At 42.5% G+C, this 19,085-nt stretch overlaps 1 protein-coding gene across 1 annotated transcript in view; it reads right to left on the bottom strand.

Annotated features, from left to right (window-relative positions):
• The window catches only part of TEKT5 (tektin 5), a 58,442-nt gene that overhangs the window by 12,104 nt on the left and 27,253 nt on the right, over positions 1 to 19,085 (bottom strand). The gene's annotated exons all lie outside the window — the stretch shown is intronic.

The raw sequence follows: 19,085 nt of genomic DNA, 5'->3' as shown, positions 1-19,085 counted from the left end.
GTGGCTCTTCTCTGAACCCTCTCCAATTGTCAACATCCTTCTTGAACTGTCAACACCAAAACCAGACACCATATTCCAGCAGCATATGCACCAGTGCCAAATACAAAGGTAAAATAACCTCTCTACTACTCAAAATTCCCCTTCTTATGTATCTGAAGGACTGCACTAGCCCTTTTGGTCACAACACTGCACCAGGAGCTCAAGTGCAGCTGATTATCCACTATGACCCCCCAACCCAAATCTTTTTCAGAGTCACTGCTTCCCAAGATAGAATCCCCCATCCTGTAAGTATGCCCTACATTCTTTGTTCCTAGATGTATACATTAGCATTTAGCCATATTAAAATGCATATTGCTTGCTTGTGCCCGGCTTGCATATCAGCGAACTGACCTCTTCGTTATTTACTTCTCTGGTGGTAAGTTTTTGTGTCATCTGCAAACTTTACCAGGGATTATTTTGTTTTCTTCCAGGTCATTGATAAAAATGTTCAGTAGCTGTTAAATAGAATGTTGGGTTCTGTTTTGTCCTTGTTTATCCTAGCTCTGACGTCACATTGCCTCACTGATTACAGGACCAACTATAAACCTTTGAAAAGTCAGTATGATCATGGAATGTGCACGGTCTCAACCCCAGGCCATCAGCAGGACAGAAGCCCCTCAGCAACATGAGGTCTATAGGCCTGGGAGTTGGACTCCACGGATTCTTCTTTGAAACTGATCTCCTCTACCACAGCAGAAGTTGCTGCTGGAAATGACAAGGCTAGTGAACTGTTCAGGGTTCTCAGACTCTGGTTTTCTTTTTAAAATGTGTAACTTCTCATTAAAACTGGCTAGTTTCTGACATCACTTTGTTGTTAATCCATAATAAATCTCCTAAATTAAGGCAACCAAGTATCTTTGTTCCATATTGTGTTGGTTTAGTACTGAAGATAGTGTCTGTCCCTTCCTCTGAGGGACACATGAGAACAAACACACACAGAATAGTCAAGCGGAGGCCCCTATAATTGCATCTCAGAAAGCGATATCACTTATTTGCAGTCATTTCCTGCAACACCAGAGCACACTGGTAAATCTACTTGAAAACAAGCCATGTCTTTCCAATTGCAGACTGCGAGTTTTGTAAACAAAATGGAGTGTAAGTTCCTTTGACTGGATCCTGACCCGTCTCCTGAATGTGCAGAAGTAAAACACAGAGCTTTTCTGGGAAACAATTTCTAACAATGTCATACTGTCTAAAGCCAGTTTCAAAGAGGACTTTGTTAGAGTAATGGGGTTATAGATTTACAGGAATTTATTTCCCTTTTGCTCCATTCTCCAATTTGCTCCCACGTCAAAAAGATGCAGCTTGAGCAGTGGACTTGTTGCACAGGTGCTCATAGACATGGATAAGCTGCCATTTTCATTCCAAACTTACACTGATTTCCTTATTTCTACCCGTGTCATGGTGTCAAAAATCTTAGCACAGTGACCCAGTTTGGCCCCTTGAAAACCACTGCATACTCCAAATGTTTCAGCAATGCCTTGTGCAAGAACATATGAATCACATTCAATCTTTCACACTGGAGCTGAATTCAGAAGTTTTCAAAAACTCCTCTCTGAGCAGAGCAAAAATAAAAGCAGCTTGTGTGTAAAGCCAACCTTTTTAAAATGGAAGTAGCCCCAAAGGGGAGATGCCAGTGGAGTTAGAGCAGCATAATTTTAAACTGTAAAGTAGCTTGATCGCCTGCAATAACAGTATCCTTCATGCCCTAGAGCCTGTAGGCTCTCTGATTTAAACTATAATAAAAATAAGAAAAACACCCGGGAAAAGTCAAAGTTTTGTCTTGCCTGTACAGTGGCAGATTCAATATAGATAAGGTAACACGTTCCATCCATTGCATGATGGTGCATTAATTTCACTGATCCTAACTCTTCATAGCCAGTGTGATCAACCCATTACTTGACACTTTTATAATCTATATTGAGGCATCAACGTGACTAGTAATTGAAGTCCTTTTTATTCACAAAACCGGAACGGCACATGCATTGACAGTACAATCTTCTTCAGGTTGCCTCACCCTGGACCTGGAGCTGACAGTCTTTAGGGGTGGGAGGATATGTAAACTTGGGTGCCCATTTAGACTCCTTGGCTCTCCTTGGCTGAGACTGCCAAGCGTGAGTGATTTTTGCAACCCTTAGCCCAATTTTACACTCTAAATTAATCCACATGGCCATGGGTACTGCTTATCTGATCTTGTTCTCTTTAGATTACATTAGATGGGGAACTGATACAAAGCCAATTATTTATACATCCAGTCTTTAAATGAGGACACTTACCTGAGAAGAATCCCCATTATAAAAATCACTAACCTATAACTGCACTGGTATTCTGTCACTTTAAATTTTCTCAGTTTGAAACTGTTAGCTTCAAGAAACCTCAGACCTGCTTGGGTGGTCATGGTTGTTACACCGGGGACTACAAAGGGAGAATCATATGATTCCATCCCATGACTGGTGACGGCCTGAGACCTAGAGGGGGGGTGTGCTTGGAGAGACCAGATGTGGCAGTTGCCACTCCGTGCTATCCATTATCTGAAAGCATGAGATGAACAAAATAAGGCTGGTAGTTTTAGCACATTCATAACCTTTGGAAATGGCGATGCTGATAAGGACTTGGATAACCCTGAAAAAAATGCCTGGATTTCTCCTGAGGTAGTAGGCATGTTTTGGGGATGTAAAGGACATTTTCAATGCAGATAGAGCTCCCTAAGTTTCTGAGAACTCCTACCTTTTCTCGGGCTTGTCATCACACAACAGTTCCACCAGTTTAACTTGAAGTCTGTTTAAAAACTAGTTCAGTTAAACCAGTGCAAACCTCTGCCTGGACATCTATATCTCTTTTACAGCTGGCTTATGCAGGTTGGGTACGGACCAAAATAAGTTATATAAACTGCTGTATATAAAGAGATTTGCATGAGTTTAATCAAATGGATTTTAAACACCCTTCAGTTAAACTGAACTTTTTTAGACTTTTATATTTAGAGCAGACAAAGCCAGGTCAAACTAAAATAAAATAAGCCACATAGGCCTTACCTACACATGAGTTGTATTGATTAGTTGTACAGTTTAGAAACTGACGTCAATACATCAGTGCAACCCCATGTGTGGCTACTTATTTCAGTTTGACTGGCTTAAGAGTCATTATCACTTAAGGTTTGTTCTTTAAACTGATTTAGTTTAAACTGGTACAAGTTTGGGAACTGACAAGAACTGATCTATGTGGACGGATAGCTGTTGTCAGGATGGCAGGCGGCTGCCCAGAGACTTTGATCCCTAAGGAGGCTTTGTCCGTTTGCAAAGTATTGCAGGATTTTCCCTATAGCAAAACAGTCTGATTCTATGACTAGAATGCAAATTGTATTGAAAGGAAGTGAAGCTAAGAGTAGCACCTCTCTCCTGCTCATTTTAGCATTTCCTTTTGTAATTCAGTAATCACCATATAAGTAACCTTGTATATACTTACACCACTAACAGTATGAGTTTTGTAGCCACCTATTCCACAGAAGAAAAACGTAGTGATAAGATTGTATTGTTATATATACAGATATCGTACATACTGTGCTACCAGCTACATATAGCTTATTTTACCCCCTCAGGATAGAAATCAGAGCAAAAGACCTAATGAAGCTAAGTGGATGGTGATTCATTCTGCACAAAATCCACATCCTTGTTCTTCCCATGTAGCAAACGCAGTAGGTCCAAAAGGTTTTTTTTCTGATCTATTGTTGTTATTCAAAAGGTAGAACTTGAGTAGTTTCCAATGTCAGCAAAATCTCCTTAGCCATTTGTAGCTGTGCTCAGTGCTGCTAGGGTTGTTTTTAATATTACAAAGAGCTCTCCCTCCTTCTACCCTGACAGAAGATCCAGTTTCTAGCTATGTTGCCAGTGGTTTAGCAGATATTTGTGGGTGAGATCTTACAGAGCCTCTTAGTACTATACCTCGCTCAGGCTACTAAAATCACTATTTACCTTTAATGCAAACCAAAATATTACTTCAGCCTGCATGGGTGTAACAGGAATCTGAGGGAAAGAAACACACACTACTTCTAGAGGTCAGCCATTGCTTATCAGGGTCCTCCTTTCCTGTGTTTGTATTGCGGCTTCTGTCTCTACAGTAGCTCTTTGCCTGCTATGCCTGGTTGTGTGCCAGGGGGCCAAATTCACTAGGGTGTAATTCCTTTGCCTCCAGCAGTGCTACGCTTGGGGTGATGTTGGTCCAACATATTAATCTCACTTTCGTGAGTACTACAATTCATTCAAAATATTTTTGAAAAAAAAAAGTGTGTAATGCAAATAAAAAATCTGGCCCAAGTCTCCTCAGCACATAAAATATCAGGCAAAAATGTATTCATAACTAATTCTTTATCCCTGGGTGGGTCCTGGGTTTCTGCTTAAAATGGAATCTAGGACTTGTGCATTCTCAGCTTGACCCTGAGCGAGGCATGCCACAATAGCACCTACCAGCCCTTTCCTTGTTTGTCTCACGAGCAGGTGGATGGGATGGTTCAGGCTAGCTCAGCAAGTGGTTCCTGCCTGCTTTACTAAGCAATTGAAGCAGCCCAGAGTAGACTAGGCACCGCACCCTGATTACGTAAAAACAGCTCCCCGGAGGGGAGAGGCAGTTTGAAATGTATTTGTGAGGGAAAGGAAGCAGGGGGACTCAGCAGCCCCTTGTCCACTGCGGTGACTTAGTCTGAGTGAGCACATGGGAGGCTGTGGAAGGAGCAGGGAAGTGGTGGGGATATGCCCAAATGTGAACAGTGCAGTTCCAATGGCCACAGTCTCAGATAACAAAGCATTGCCACTACTGTAACCTATAGGCTGTAATAGTGACTGTGTCCTGCCCCCTCTCCTCCAGCTTGAGGGAAATATTCTACTAAAAGCACAGAGCTTTTTATGATGTGAAAGGGACAGAGCAGAGCCCACTATTATCTACTATGGGCAATGCTACTATGAGTAGATCCAATATATGGCAGTGCGTGTTTTACAAATGTCTAAGCTTGACAGACTCCATCCCACAACTGTGTTCTTAGTCTCCTGTGAAAAGCCCATTGTCTTCAATTTCACCTTCAGTGAGCGAAGAGAACATTAGGGCCAGATGCTCACTCTGGCCCCATTTCCTACCCTACCTCCGTGTGTGTGCAGGAGCAGTTGCACGTTCACATGTGCTCACAATGCATATACAAACACACCAGCAGACGTTGAACTCTGACACCTTTGCGTGCAAGTGCTAACATTTTCAGTCCTGAGTGTGTGTTGGTATGCGTCAAACTTGTGACTCTTGAAAAGCTGTTTTTATTTGTATTAGTATTCTTACACTCCGCTTCTCACCCTGAATGTCCTGGGGGTGGTGGAAGGAGGCAGGAAGTTTCCTACACACCAGTGGTTCTCAGCCTGTGGTCCACAGACTCCTGGAGGTCCACAGATTGTCTAATATATCCAAAGGGGTCCACACCTCCAAATGTTGTAGCGGTCCGCAAATGAAAAAAGGTTAAGAAGCACTGTGATACCCAGAGCCCAAGATCCCATCAAGACAGGAGGGGCCATATCACTTGGATCACAGCCATATTTCCTATTGGCTTCCAACATCAGCTGGAAGCCATGGAAGGCGATGTAATTCTGAAGTTTGATAGTATTATCTTATGGGTAGGGCCCTACCAAATTCATGTTGCATTTTGGTCAATTTCACGGTCAGAGGATTTTAAAAATCCTAAATTTCATGATTTAAGATATTTAAATCTGAAATTTCACGGAGTTGTAACTGTAGGGGCCCTGACCCAAAAGAGGGTAATGGGGGCGGAGGGAGTTGCAAGGCTGTTGTAGGGGGTTTGGGGTATTGCCACCCTTACTTCTGTACTGCTGCTGTTGGTGGCACTGCCTTCACCGCTGGGCAGCCAGACAGCGGCAGCTACTGGCTGGGAGTCCAAGTCGGAACGCAGCACTGCCCCAGGAGCAGTGCAGAAACAAGGATGGCATGGTATAGTATTGCTACCCTTATTTCTGGGCTGTTGCCTTCAGAGCTGGGCTCTCGTTCAGCAGCCTCCCTCTCCAGCCACCCAGCTTTGAAGGCAGTGCAGAAGTAAGGGTGGCAATACCCCGGCCCCCCCTACAATAATGTTGTAACACCCTGGCCCCGCAACCTCCATTTAGGTCGGGATCCCCAGTTTGAGAAATGCTGGTCTCCCCTGTGACATCTGTATAGTATAGAGTAAAAGTATACAAAAGACCAGATTTCATGGTGGAGACCAAACTTCATGGTCCGTGACGCAGTTTTCACAGCCGTACATTTGGTAGGGCCCTACTTAGGGTAGTATCTAGGTTAGTTATGGTGGTTTTTGTTTTATGTACCATGTTCTGGGTAATAACAAGAGATGATTCCATGTGTAAGGGGACTCTTGTCCCCTTACTAACATTCAGTGGGGGTATTTTAGTTGCTAGCTCCCAGTACTAAAAAGGGGGAAGGGTCGATGCGGAATCAGGACCCTGAGACTGATAGTCCCCAGGAACAATGGGGAGAGGCCAGTGCTCCAGGTCGGCCTGAATGACAGGGTGGGCAGGCTAATCAGGGAGTCAGGAGGCCAGGGAGGTCCCGTCCTCCGTGTGAGCTGGATTTGCTTGGGTCAGACGGAGTGGGGCCGAGTTAAGGAGAAAGCAGGGACCCAAGCTGTGCTGGGCAGCAGAGCTGTGCCAGATCCAAAGGGACCAGAAAAGCAGCCAAGAGAGAGCAGACCCTGTCCTGGGAGCAGAGCTGCAGCCCCAAAGCTAGAGGCACAGCCCAGAGAGAGCAGACTTGCCCTGGGAGGAGAGCTGCAGCACCCAGAGCCAGAGGGGCCAGAAAAGCAGCCCGGGAAGCAGGTCAGTGCTGGGAACAGAGTCACAGAAGCAGCCTGCAGAGCAGACCTGTCCTGGGAGCAGAGCTGCAGCAACCAGAGGCAGAGGGGCCAAAGAAGCAGCCCAAGGAGCTGGAGGCAGAGCAGCAGCAGCAGGGCAGAGACAGAGTGGTGGAGCTGGGGCTTGAGCAGTCTGGAGCTGGGTGTGGTGAGTAGCTGGAGAGAGCGAGGGGGCCCCTGGGCAGCTGGCCCAGCACAGGGAGACACCTCAGCCAAGAGGCTCTGCAGGCCAGGCTTGGATCGTAACCCCGACAGGGCTGGGGTGACACTGGGAAGAAGGGTCCTACCACTTAGAGCCTGAGAGCGTGTGGCCACCACCAGAGCAAGTGTCCAACCCACAGCATCCCTACAGCACAGCCAGGGCCTGAGAAGAAGGCCTGGGACTTACAAGGAACGGACTGTGAACTGCCCGGACATTCCAGAGACACTGTTTGTGATGTTCCCTGCCACAGAGCAGGTTGATGTGTTTCCTTTAACCTTTCCCATTTTTCCTTATTCTTTTTAAAATTAATTGTTGATTAAATAACTTGCATTTGCTTTAACTTGTATGTACTGGTCAGTGGGTCAGAGAAGTGCCCAGTGCAGAGAGAGTACCCCAGAGTGGGGACACCCTAGCCCCTGTCCTAGGTGACCACAGGAGGGTTGGGGATCGAGCCCCCCAGGAATCCTGGGCCCAGCCTTGTTGGGGTTACGAGGACTCTGCCAGACAGGAGCGTGGAAGGGGAGTCCTCAAGGGCAGGGAGGCCACTGGGTAAAGGGAATGGGAGTGAGGTCTCAGATCCTTTCGCTAGCCCATTTCACCGGGGTAGTGCAGAAGCCAGGAAAGTTCCCCACAATAGCAGGACTATTCCCCCGCTTACACATGCTTGTAAAACCAAAATGGTTCTTTACTAAAAGAGATGCTGCAACTGCAGCTAACGTTCTAACCATGTGCACACAGGCTGACTTCCTGGAACCTCCTGCAAACTGTACTCCTCCCTCCAAGTTCTCTACAGTTTTTGATAGAAGCACACGGCTGCTACGGCTGTTCTTCCATCTCTCTGCCTGGCAGCAAGGACCCCATAATTAATACTTTTCTCTAGAGTCACATTGTTGGACTGGAGGTGCTGTGAGTGACAGCTATAGGGCGAATGAAACGTACTGCATAATCACATCTGCACAGGCCACACAGCATCCTGTATAGGCAATGAACTGCATTTGCTCCCTTCGTAACATGGAAGCCATGGGATTATCTTGTTCTCTTATAGGAAATGGAATGAATGCATGTTTGTTTTTCCCTTCAAGTAATATAAAGTAACAAGTACAGGAAAATCATTTTTCATTTTTAGACTACACTCAAGCTACATGGGGCTTGTGCAATCTGCATTCTTTCAGTAAGCAACCTTTTAAAATTTGAGAAGGGTAAGATGTGACTCTACTTGGGAAGCGTTTCTTTTTATTGTGGCTGCCTTTATAGAGCAGTCATCGCTAGAAATGCTCAAGGAGTTTTGAGAGTTTGATTATACAAGTAAATCGCTTCCATTTTTTCACAGTTTTATGTGTTCAACTATAATTCCCCTTTGAATTAGCACTAAAAGCAATAACTACAAATCACTCCTTATACCATATGGCTTCAGTAAATGCTCAGATGTATTGCTCACACAGATGAGAATATTCTGAAAGCATCTTATGCACAGTCAAGGAAACTGATTACTGCCACTGGGCAAAGAACTCCCTCCCTGTTCAGTCACTGAAAAAATATTATTTGAACCTGCCTGTGAACTCACAGTACAAACTTAAGACATGCAGCCATCTTTAAACTTTGACTGCTTATGTTTCTAATAGATATGGTTTAGGCTTATTCCGTGTTCCTGGCTAAGGCCTCTCTTTTTTTTAAACACCGTCATCTAGAACACACACACAAAAATGCCCTAGGGTAATCACCTCCAACGCATGGCAGAAGCTCTATACAAATAGCCTTTGATTACACATGCTGGCTACACATTGGATTAAATCATTCAAATAATCTAAAATGCATAACCGGATTGGTGGGGAGAATCACCAGATAGTGTTGCACCAGTCCACGTCATTTATGGAGAACCTCCAAAGGCAGGAGGAAAAAAACAATAAATCCTGAATTGTGTGTTCCAGAAAGAGTCTAACCAGAGATTGGCTTCAGCAGCCGCCCATCATACACCCTTCACTTACAGAAAATAAGCAGAATTTTGTGCTGTGGCATTCCTGAGGGTTTATATAAACTGCTGTTCACTTCCACCTCTCCAAGGCTGTGGCTGTGACTGGCTGGATCAATATTACTGGGAACAAGAGCTGCTGAAATCTCACTCATGCTTCATGGTGTGATCAAAATAACCTTACACACAACATATTCTTAAAATATTATACTCAGTCCCCAGCTGTGAATGTCCTTGCTTCTGTGGTTTTTGCTAAGTGCCTAGGAGCTGAATACACTAAGGTACAGTCAGGTAATAACAAGGTAGCTGCTGCATTGTGCCGCAGTGTTTTGTAATTTCTTCTGTTTGTTTCATGGTCTGATCTAATGTTTTGGTTGTACATATTTCATGTGTAAGTAATTTCTTGCTAGTTATTTCATTTCCCTGAGTGATTAGTGTAATTACGGTTGACTTCACTATAAGTGTTAGACATGGGAGCACAGTATTTCAAGGTTTAATAATTATGTGTAATAATCTTTGACTAAATTTATCCCTGATATAACTCAGAATTTAAAATTGATCCAGTCAAAGCTGGATGAATTTGGCCCAACATCTTTTCAACTCTATCTATCTTAAGGTTTTATGCTGCTGCTAAGATCTGAATGTTGTCCTCTGTGTAAAATCAATTAGCAGTAGAAAAGTTCCTAGGAGACTTCATGGTGTCTCTGGCTCCTCTCTTTTCAGGGTCAAAATAACTGCTTGGAGGTAGTGTTTTGGTTTGGTTGATTGGTTGGTTGATCTGTTTTTAGTTCCAGGTCACTGTTTGTCTTCTGATTTTTTAAGATTTGTTTTGATTTGGGGGGAAACAGGGGCAGAGTCCAGAGGTCCATAAAGAAAGTAAAAGGCAGGTACATTTAAAACAAATAATTATAATACTCCTCTACAAAGTGTATCATCAGCCTATAGAATTCTTTGCCAAGCAGGTCATGCAATCAAATATTTTAGCTGGATTGAAAAGAGGCTTGAATAAGTATGAATAGTAATATTTGTACAGTAGTTGTGCATGCTAAGACAGGGGTAATCAAATTTCATACTTAGAGCATCAGCTGATCAACATGGAGCCTGCCTGGAAGAATTTTTCCCCTCCATGTACAGCATTACACAAGTGATTAGGCACACTGAGTGTGTGGAGGATGGTGCTGTGGACTTGACAGACCATTGCAAACCTTTCTTTACAAAGCTTCACAATAAAACTAAATGGGCTGAAGAAAACACAGTAAACAATCTTCAGAGTTCAATACCAGAGCAATCTTTGAGCTGTAGGAATGCCAAAAAGCACCTGCAAAATCCTAATAGTTTTATTTATAGATCAGTTATGGAAACTGATTTTTTGCATAGACTAGAAAAGACTGTCAGGTTATAAATAATATATTTAAAAAACAAAATAAGACTCATCTGTATCTTAACATGAGGCTGAGAAATTCTGTGTCTTTACAGGGGAAAAATATTTGTCAACAGGGAAGTTAACTGGGAGAAATATTTATACGGACCACATAATAACTCTTTACATTTTCAAGACTATGACCCCCAGCTCAAACTAATGTTAAATTTTGAAAACATTATTCTAGCTATATTGAATGAGGTACAAAACCTGTATCTCAGTACTTTAACCAAGGAAAACAACTTACTTGAAACAAAACTGTAAGAAAGGTAGTCCTCCAAAAGCATTGTTAATGTGGAAAGAAAGTAAGAAATTTAGTTGATTTAAAACTGTACTACTCTTACTTCATTTTTCAGTTGTTCACTAAACACACACATTAAGAATATAAGAATGGCTATACTGGGTCAGACCAAAGGTCCATCCAGCCCAGTATCCTGTCTTCCGACAGCCAGTGCCAGGTGCCCCAGAGGGAGTGAACCTAACAGGTAATGATCAGGTGATCTCTCTCCTGCCATCCATCTCCACCCTCTAACAAACAGGGGCTAGGGACACCATCCGTTACCCATCCTGGCTAACAGCCATTAATGGACTTAACCTCCATGAATTTATCCAGTTCTCTTTTAAACTCTGTTATAGTCCTAGCCTTCACAACCTCCTCAGGCAAGGAGTTCCACAGGTTGACAGTGCGCTCAGTGAAGAAGAACTTCCTTTTATTTGACAGGTTTCAGAGTAACAGCCGTGTTAGTCTGTATTCGCAAAAAGAAAAGGAGTACTTGTGGCACCTTAGAGACTAACCAATTTATTTGAGCATGAGCTTTCGTGAGCTACAGCTGTAGCTCACGAAAGCTCATGCTCAAATAAATTGGTTAGTCTCTAAGGTGCCACAAGTACTCCTTTTCTTTTTCCTTTTATTTGTTTTAAACCTGCTACCTATTAATTCAATTTGGTGGACCCTAGTTCTTATATTATGGGAACAAGTAAATAACGTTTCCTTCTTCACTTTCTCCACGCCACTCATGATTTTATATACCTCTATCATATCCGCCCTTAGTTTCCTCTTTTCAAAGCTGAGAAGTCCTAGCCTCTTTAATCTCTCCTCATATGGGACCCGTTCCAAACCCCTAATAATTTTAGTTGCCCTTCTCTGAACCTTTTCTAATGCCAGTATATCTTTTTTGAGATGAGGGAACCACATCTGTACGCAGTATTCAAGATGTGGGCGTACTATGGATTTATATAAGGGCAATAAGGTGCAATAAAGCAATATATAAGGGCAATAAGGTACCGTCTTATTCTCTATCCCTTTTTTAATGATTCCTAACATCCCGTTTGCTTTTTTGACTGCCTCTGCACACTGCGTGGACATCTTCAGAGAACTGTCCACAATGACTCCAAGATCTTTCTCCTGATTAGCTGTAGCTAAATTAGCCTCCATCATATTGTATAGTTGGGGTTTTTTTTTCCAGTGTGCATTACTTTACATTTATCCACATTAAATTTCATTTGCCATTTTGTTGCCCAATCACTTAGTTTTGTGAGATCTTTTTGAAGTTCTTCACAGTCTGCTTTGGTCTTAACTATCTTGAGCAGTTTAGTATCATCTGTCATTAAAGTCATTCATGCTTGGAAATCAGACATTCTTTTCATGAAGTTTTGGAATTTTTGCTCTTGCTAATTTTGAAAAAATATTTCTCAGGCAATCAAACTGGACTGTTAAGAACCAGACTTTAATCTGTGTTACACAAGTACTGTTAATACAATTAGAGAAAAGGTTGCTACTCAACAACTCGTTCAGAAAATTAGTTAGCCAGTCCTCTCTCATCAGTAACCTTAGGCAGAGTTTTGATAATTATTTCCTTCATATTCTGTTGAATCTGAGATATAAGTAGTAAGATTACTGTGGTTTCTCAAGTGAGGCAATCAATTTGAGATAAGCTTAGGTAGAGAGCTGAAGAAATTTACTTGGATCTTCTAATTTAAGACAGATTATAAAATGTAGGACCATTAGGAAAGACATGTGTTAAGTATACTGTCTTCAGTCTCAGGAAAAGGGTTCTTTACAATCATTAACAAAGTTTTAATTTTGAATCTCTTACCTCCAGGTCACTCTGGTTCTAAACTAATGAAGAAGACCATTTCCCCTGTCGGAAAATACTACGTCCCTAAATGTTTCCCTTCTAGGTAACTTACTAAATATGTCCATCACTGTATTTCCTACGATATAGCCCTTGCTAAGAGAAAGGGAAGGTTTTACTACTGCATATACAGAAGATTGATATTCCCTTGGGCCAAATCCTGGTCCCTGTGCCAAGCCTGTGTAAACTGGTTTGGCACAGATGGACTCTGCAGTGGTTGCAGGAGGGAGGGATTTTCCCTCCAGCCACTGAGCAGTAGCAGAGCATCAGTAATGCCAGTCACAGATTTCTTGCATAATAATGCCACAGCCGTGTGTGAGAGAGAGATGGTCAATCCAATCTGTCTTCACACATTGGCTTAGCAGAGTCCCTCAATGAGTATGTCTACATGGCAGTTGGGAGTGACCCTCACAGCCTAAGCAGACAGACTCATGCGAGCAAGGCTCAAGCCCACCCAACCCTCTACGCTTGAGCTGGGTGGCTAACCCGAATCTCCGCCAGAGCCACGACGCCCACACAACTATTTTTAGCCTGTTAGCCCTAAGGCTATGTCTGTACTGGAATCCAAGAGGTTATTGTAGCTCGGCTGGACATACCTGCACTAGCATGGCTAAAAATAACAGGGTAGACACAGGGGTTCCGTCTTCAGCAGTGCAGGTCAGTATGCAGGGTCCCTGGCATGCTTGTACAGCCTATGCTGCTGCATTTACACTATTTTTAGCCGTGCTAGCACTGGTATGTCTGCCTGGGCTGCATTCACACCTCAGAGTGCAGTGTACATATACCCTGAGTGTGAGCAGAGTTCATGTTACATTGCAAATCAAATCACCAAACTGAACAGACCCTTCTAGGCATGGCAATGTCACTCAGTTTGGTCCCTTTGGCCACGCTCCCAACTTCCCCTTTCCCCCATGCTCTGTCATGAAGTACTTTACTATGGAGTACTGCCCCATGGCTTGCTGGGAGGGCAGGGTTCTCCTCTATGGCCTGTCTGTGAACCACTCCCTTCCTTCTGCCCCACACACAGGACCACAGTGGTTCTGTTCAAACCAGTGAGGGCAGGAGTAGTTCCTCTGATATCATGAGATTAATCATTCATTCCAGCGAGAGAACCCTGCTCTTTCCCACAGGGTAGCATTCAGGAGAAACGCATGAAGTGACTTGCTTTTCACCTCTACATGTTTGTCAGTACAGGCCTAATATGTATCTATTTCTGGACAAAAATATATATTTCCGCCTTTAAACAGATTTTGCTTGGCAAGTTTGAGCTGATCGTACCAGCTCACACCTTTGCAGTCACTTCTTAGTCAAAGTTCACTAATCATTTGAGACTTTTACTCTTAAACAGGTTCCAATATTAAAGAATAAAATTAACTGTTTGTTCAACTATCAGGAATGGGTGTGGAAAGCTGTAAGAGCCTGAGAGATGAAGGCTGAAAATACCCCCTGTGTGTAACCCAGGGTCAGCGGTGTAACATGTTGTGGGGAAGTAGTCTCACACCTGCCCCCTCCACCCCAACTTTTTACTACCCTCAGTATGTGCTTTTCAGTGTGACTGCAGGTCCAACACATTTTCACAACCAATTCTTTCCTCCCCCATCAAGTTTTAATATGTCTTTATCTAAGCCTATTGTAAGCTAAGTGCTGAGGTGTCAGACCCTGCCCTTGTTACTAAACTCATGAGCACTCAGATCAGCCTCAATGGACAGATCTATGGCAGCTGACCTCTGAAAATATTTCAAAGGAGGTATCCAGAATACCACCTTACAACTATCATAAAATCTAGAACTAGGAGGGGGCATAAAAATGTAAAATGTATTTGTTTTTTCTTTCTAGCCACCATGTAAGCGTGTTCTATTCTTGCTAAGGAAGGAAAAAAGCCCCTCAGCTTTGTCTAAAATTATTCGATCTTGCGGGGTGAGTGATGGAAAATCTTATTTAAATAAGTTGGAGGGGAAATGGCTAGATACAGAGAATCAAACTGAAGTTATGATTTATTAAGCTTGCTTATGTGGCTGACTTTGTGTTTTTGTGTTGTGATAGTTTTTGTTTGACATGAAGGGCCCAGGTGAAACAGTAATGGACACAATCTAAATAAATAGGCTGGAGCTTTTTGACGTCTTCCAAAATACAATCTGTTTACTCTTTTTGAAATTGCCTTTTATTTCTGCTCTCCATTGTTCTCCAAAATGTTGTCCTGACAAAATGTTGTCCTGTTGTCCTGACAAACCAGCACTTGTTTGTTTTTAAATCAAGCCAATTTGGCAGCAGGGAGAAATAAACCAGCTCTTCTAGTTGTAAACTTTTCTGCACTCATAAAAGGTAAAAATGTCCAAATCAAAAAAGCAGTTTACTCTCCAGTATCAAGTTCTGTAGTGTCACTGGTGCACTATGCTATGTTTTACAGTCAGAAAAGGTAGAGGACTGTGACCTTTAGTCACAAAAGTTCTCACTGATCTCAAAGGGTCTACTCACATGAGTTACAATTTGTTGTGAGCAGACCAATGAATGGGTGTGGCTGAGACATCAAATCTAGCTTGAATTGGTAGCTTAGGCATGTGGCTTACCAGCTGCAGTTACTTATTTATTTTTTCACAGTTTTACTAATTGTGTCTGATTTTATAATATATTTTATATCCACGTACAGATATAAAGGGCACTGTTGCAGGAAGGGTGGGGTTGTGTTTTACCTTTGGAAATACAAACACTCCTGAAAACGTTAAAAGCATTGCTGACTGAAATACTCAGCTGTTTAGGTATGGTATAAAACTGGACTATATAAACATGTCACTTGTGGTCTGTTATGACTGCTTCCCACAGTGACTATAGGAACCTCCCATATGCAAACATCCTGCTCAGTTGTTGTTTTCTGGGAGTGATGAGCCAAGGTAATTATTCATGTTAATGTAGATCTTAGAGAAAAGAGATGCAAGCATTTTAAGGAAGAACTGGCACTATGATAAGACTTTCCTTTTCTTTCCTGGTGCAAAAGGGTGGATGTATTTTTCCCCCTAATTCTAAAATGGGCCTCTCTCCGAATCTGGCACAGTGTCCTTAAGGCTATAACTGGACAGTCTCTGTTCTAATGAGGAATTATGATAATTACATCCCAAGGGTTCTGTACTATATTCCATGGGCTATATTTTCAGTTCACTAGCTTCCAGTTCTGGTCCTGGGGCAGTGCAGAGCCCAGCTTGAGCTATATGTTCTAAGTGGGCTAAGGGACATAATCTTATTTTTTCTTGGGGGATATCTATGCTGAAAACCGAAAAAAAAGGCCATTTAGACCCCATCTACCTAATTCCTGCAACAGTTGCTAGAGAATCACAGAGGTACTTCAGACTTTAAGGCCAGAAGGGATCATTGTGATCATCTAGTCTGACATCCTGTCTAACCCAGGCCACTGGACTTCCCTTAATTAATTCCTGCTTCCAGTCCAAAAGCTGTAGTTGAACTGGAACACACAGTTTAGAAAAAGATCCAGTCTTGATTTAAAAATTTCCAGGGATGGAGAATCCACCACGAGTTGATCCATTGGTTAACTACTCCCATGGATAAAAATTTGCACCTTATTTCTAGTCTGAATTTGTCTAGCTTCAACTTCCAGCCATTGGATCTTCTTATACCTTTGTCTGCTAGGCTGAAGAGTCTTCTATTATCTAATTTCTGTTCCCCCTGTAGGTGCTTATAGACTGCTCAAGTCACCCCTTAGCATCTTTGTAAAGTGGCCTGTGCCTCTCTCCATTCCCCCACGTGTAAGGAAGGAGCCAGGCTCCTTACCACTGTATCATTTGTAAAATGTCTTAGAACTGTAACAGAAAACCAGGCTCGAGGGGGTCAGGGGACTCTTCTATACAGAAGCTCCACAGTGAACCAGAAGGAAACTCACTGGCTGTCAAGGGACCATTTTTCTTGTCCTAATAGTTTCCTGTTCCATGCTGTAAGAAAGCAACTTAGTGAGTCTGTACTATTTCCCCATGCAAATCAGCTCCTGAAAGACTCCTGTTGGACTATGGATGTGTTAGGCTCACCTGGCACCTTCCCCAAAAGAAGTACTGGAAAGGAGCAGTTAGTTAGCACACACTGAAAATCCCATGGATGGGAATCTATGGCCCACTTCCAGAATAAGTCAATGATGAGGGAGAGTCCCAGGTGAAGTAAGAGTAACAGGAAACAGCAGCTGGACAGCAAATGTAAGAATGAAAGCGGACTTACTGACCTACAAGTGTTCTTATGAGACTTCCTTCCCACTGGCTTAGATGTTTGCTCTGAATTTGGATCCTGACCATTTTTAGGGTTCAGACAAATAACCAAGTCTCCAACAGCATAAAGGGTAAGTACAAAGCTGATCTTTGCTAAGACAAGATGTCTGCAATTTCCTCTCTTGTTCCCCTGACTGAATGCAAATTAGTTCAGTTTTTACAGTCAAAAATGTGGTGGAACAATTGATCTATCCTGTAAAATGAAACAGCATGGATTATTTTAATCCTGTGTGGTGTCTGGTGACTAGAAATTGAAAGCACTTGATCCTGCAGAACTAAAGTAATGCAGCAAAGAGGCAAGGGCTGTGCCAATAGATTTGGTGGGGGTTTTTCCCTCTGTGCTCTTTATATAACCTTATCAAATCCACAAAATCTGTTTTCCAAAACACACGATAATAAGTTCTTAGATGCGTTCCTTGATGTTACAACCTTAAGTATTCTGAAGTTGATTTAAGGTAAACTTTGTGGAGTCTGTTGGGAACAGCGGAGTTTAACTGAGCTACATCTGAATGGAGAGGGGTAGTAGCTACGCTCCCGTGATGTGATTCTACCTGGGTTGATGTCGGTGACAAAACTCCCATTGACTGCCATGGGAGAAGGAGTGCAGTTTTATTCTCCATCTTTTAATTGTACTACATAATCTTTTTCTCATGATCATTTTAATCATTTCCCTAAGAGGGAACATATTGTGTAGAGCACTCATCTTTGATAAGAGACTAGAATGCCTGGTAACGCACCAGCAGTGCTGGTAGGAGACCGAATACTTTCAAATACAGATGAGTTACTGTGTAGTCATTACCCTGAGCCTTGTATAGTTCGTTACCTTATGGATGCCAGAGTTGGAGAAGTTGTCACTGTTGGGCAAGTTCCTGGCAAAACTTTTGGTGTAGTGCTTGACGTAAGAAAAACTGGAGGAAAAAATCTTCATTGCATAGATACATTAAATGTACCTTTAGAGTGTAAGGAACTAGAGTAAATGAGATCTCATTTGCAATAGTGTGTGCAGGACTGGTCTTCGTAAAAAAGTATATTCTAGAACAGGGAAGCTAAACAGAATACTAGAGGAGCCCAGTTTGTCTCCACACTTTGTATTTTAAAAACACAAACTCAGTATTCTTTTGGAAGGAAACAGAAGGTTCAGTCTGCAGCTGCTGAGTTCAGTAGCAGAACTTCTATTAACTTTGACAAATCTGCATTACTGTCCCACATTGATGTGTCAGTAGAAGAGGGTTTAGAACAAATTCATGAATTAAACAGTAATAAGTCACCAGATGGTATTCGCCCATACTGCAGAACTCCTAACTGTAGTATGTAACCTATCATTGAAACAAGCCTCTGTACCAGATGACTGAAAGGTAGCTAATGTAATGCCAGTTTTTTAAAAGGGCTCCAGAGGCGATCATGGCAATTACAGGCTGGTAAGACTAACTTCAGTACCAGCAAAATCGTAAATAGTAAAAATAGTTAGTTAATACTAACTAATAGTATTAACAAAATAGTAAAAAGCAGAATTATCAGACACATAGATGAACACAATTTGTTGGGGAAGGGTCAACATGGCCTTTGTAATTGGTAAGGTATGACTTCCCATCTATTAGAATTCTTTGAGGAGTCAACAAGCATGTGGACAAGGGTGATCCAGGTGATATAATGTAATTTGATTTTTGGAAAGCCTTTGACAAGGTCCCTCACCAAAGGCTCTTAAGGAAATTAAGTAGTCATGGGGTAACATGGAATGTCCTCTCATCTATCAGTAACTCGTTAATAGGTAGGAAACAAAGAGCAGGAATAAATGGTCAGTTTTCACAATGGAGAGAGGTAAACATCGGGGTCTGCCAAGGTTCTGTACTGGGACCTGTGCTATTTAACATATTCATTAATGATCTGGAAAAGGGAAGGAATAGTGAAGTGGCATAGTTTTCACATGACATGAAATTATTCAAGATAGGTAAGTCCAAAGCTGACTGCAAAGAATTACTGGGGGATCTCACAAACCTGAGTGACTGGGCAACAAAATCCCCTAACCCCGACCCTGGCTTTTGTATGCAGAAAAGCAATTGTTGTGGCACTGGTGGGCCATGGAGTTTTTATTGCATGTGAGGGGGGACCTCAGGGGAAAAAAAGGTTGAGAACCCCTGGTCTAGGTAATACTTAGTCCTGCCATGAGTG

The sequence above is a fragment of the Chelonia mydas genome, chromosome 10 (genome assembly GCF_015237465.2).
Source record: "Chelonia mydas isolate rCheMyd1 chromosome 10, rCheMyd1.pri.v2, whole genome shotgun sequence".
In the NCBI taxonomy this organism is placed as follows: Eukaryota; Metazoa; Chordata; order Testudines; family Cheloniidae; genus Chelonia; species Chelonia mydas.
Note: the sequence above shows the minus strand (reverse complement) of the source record. Positions and strands in the feature narration are given on the sequence as shown.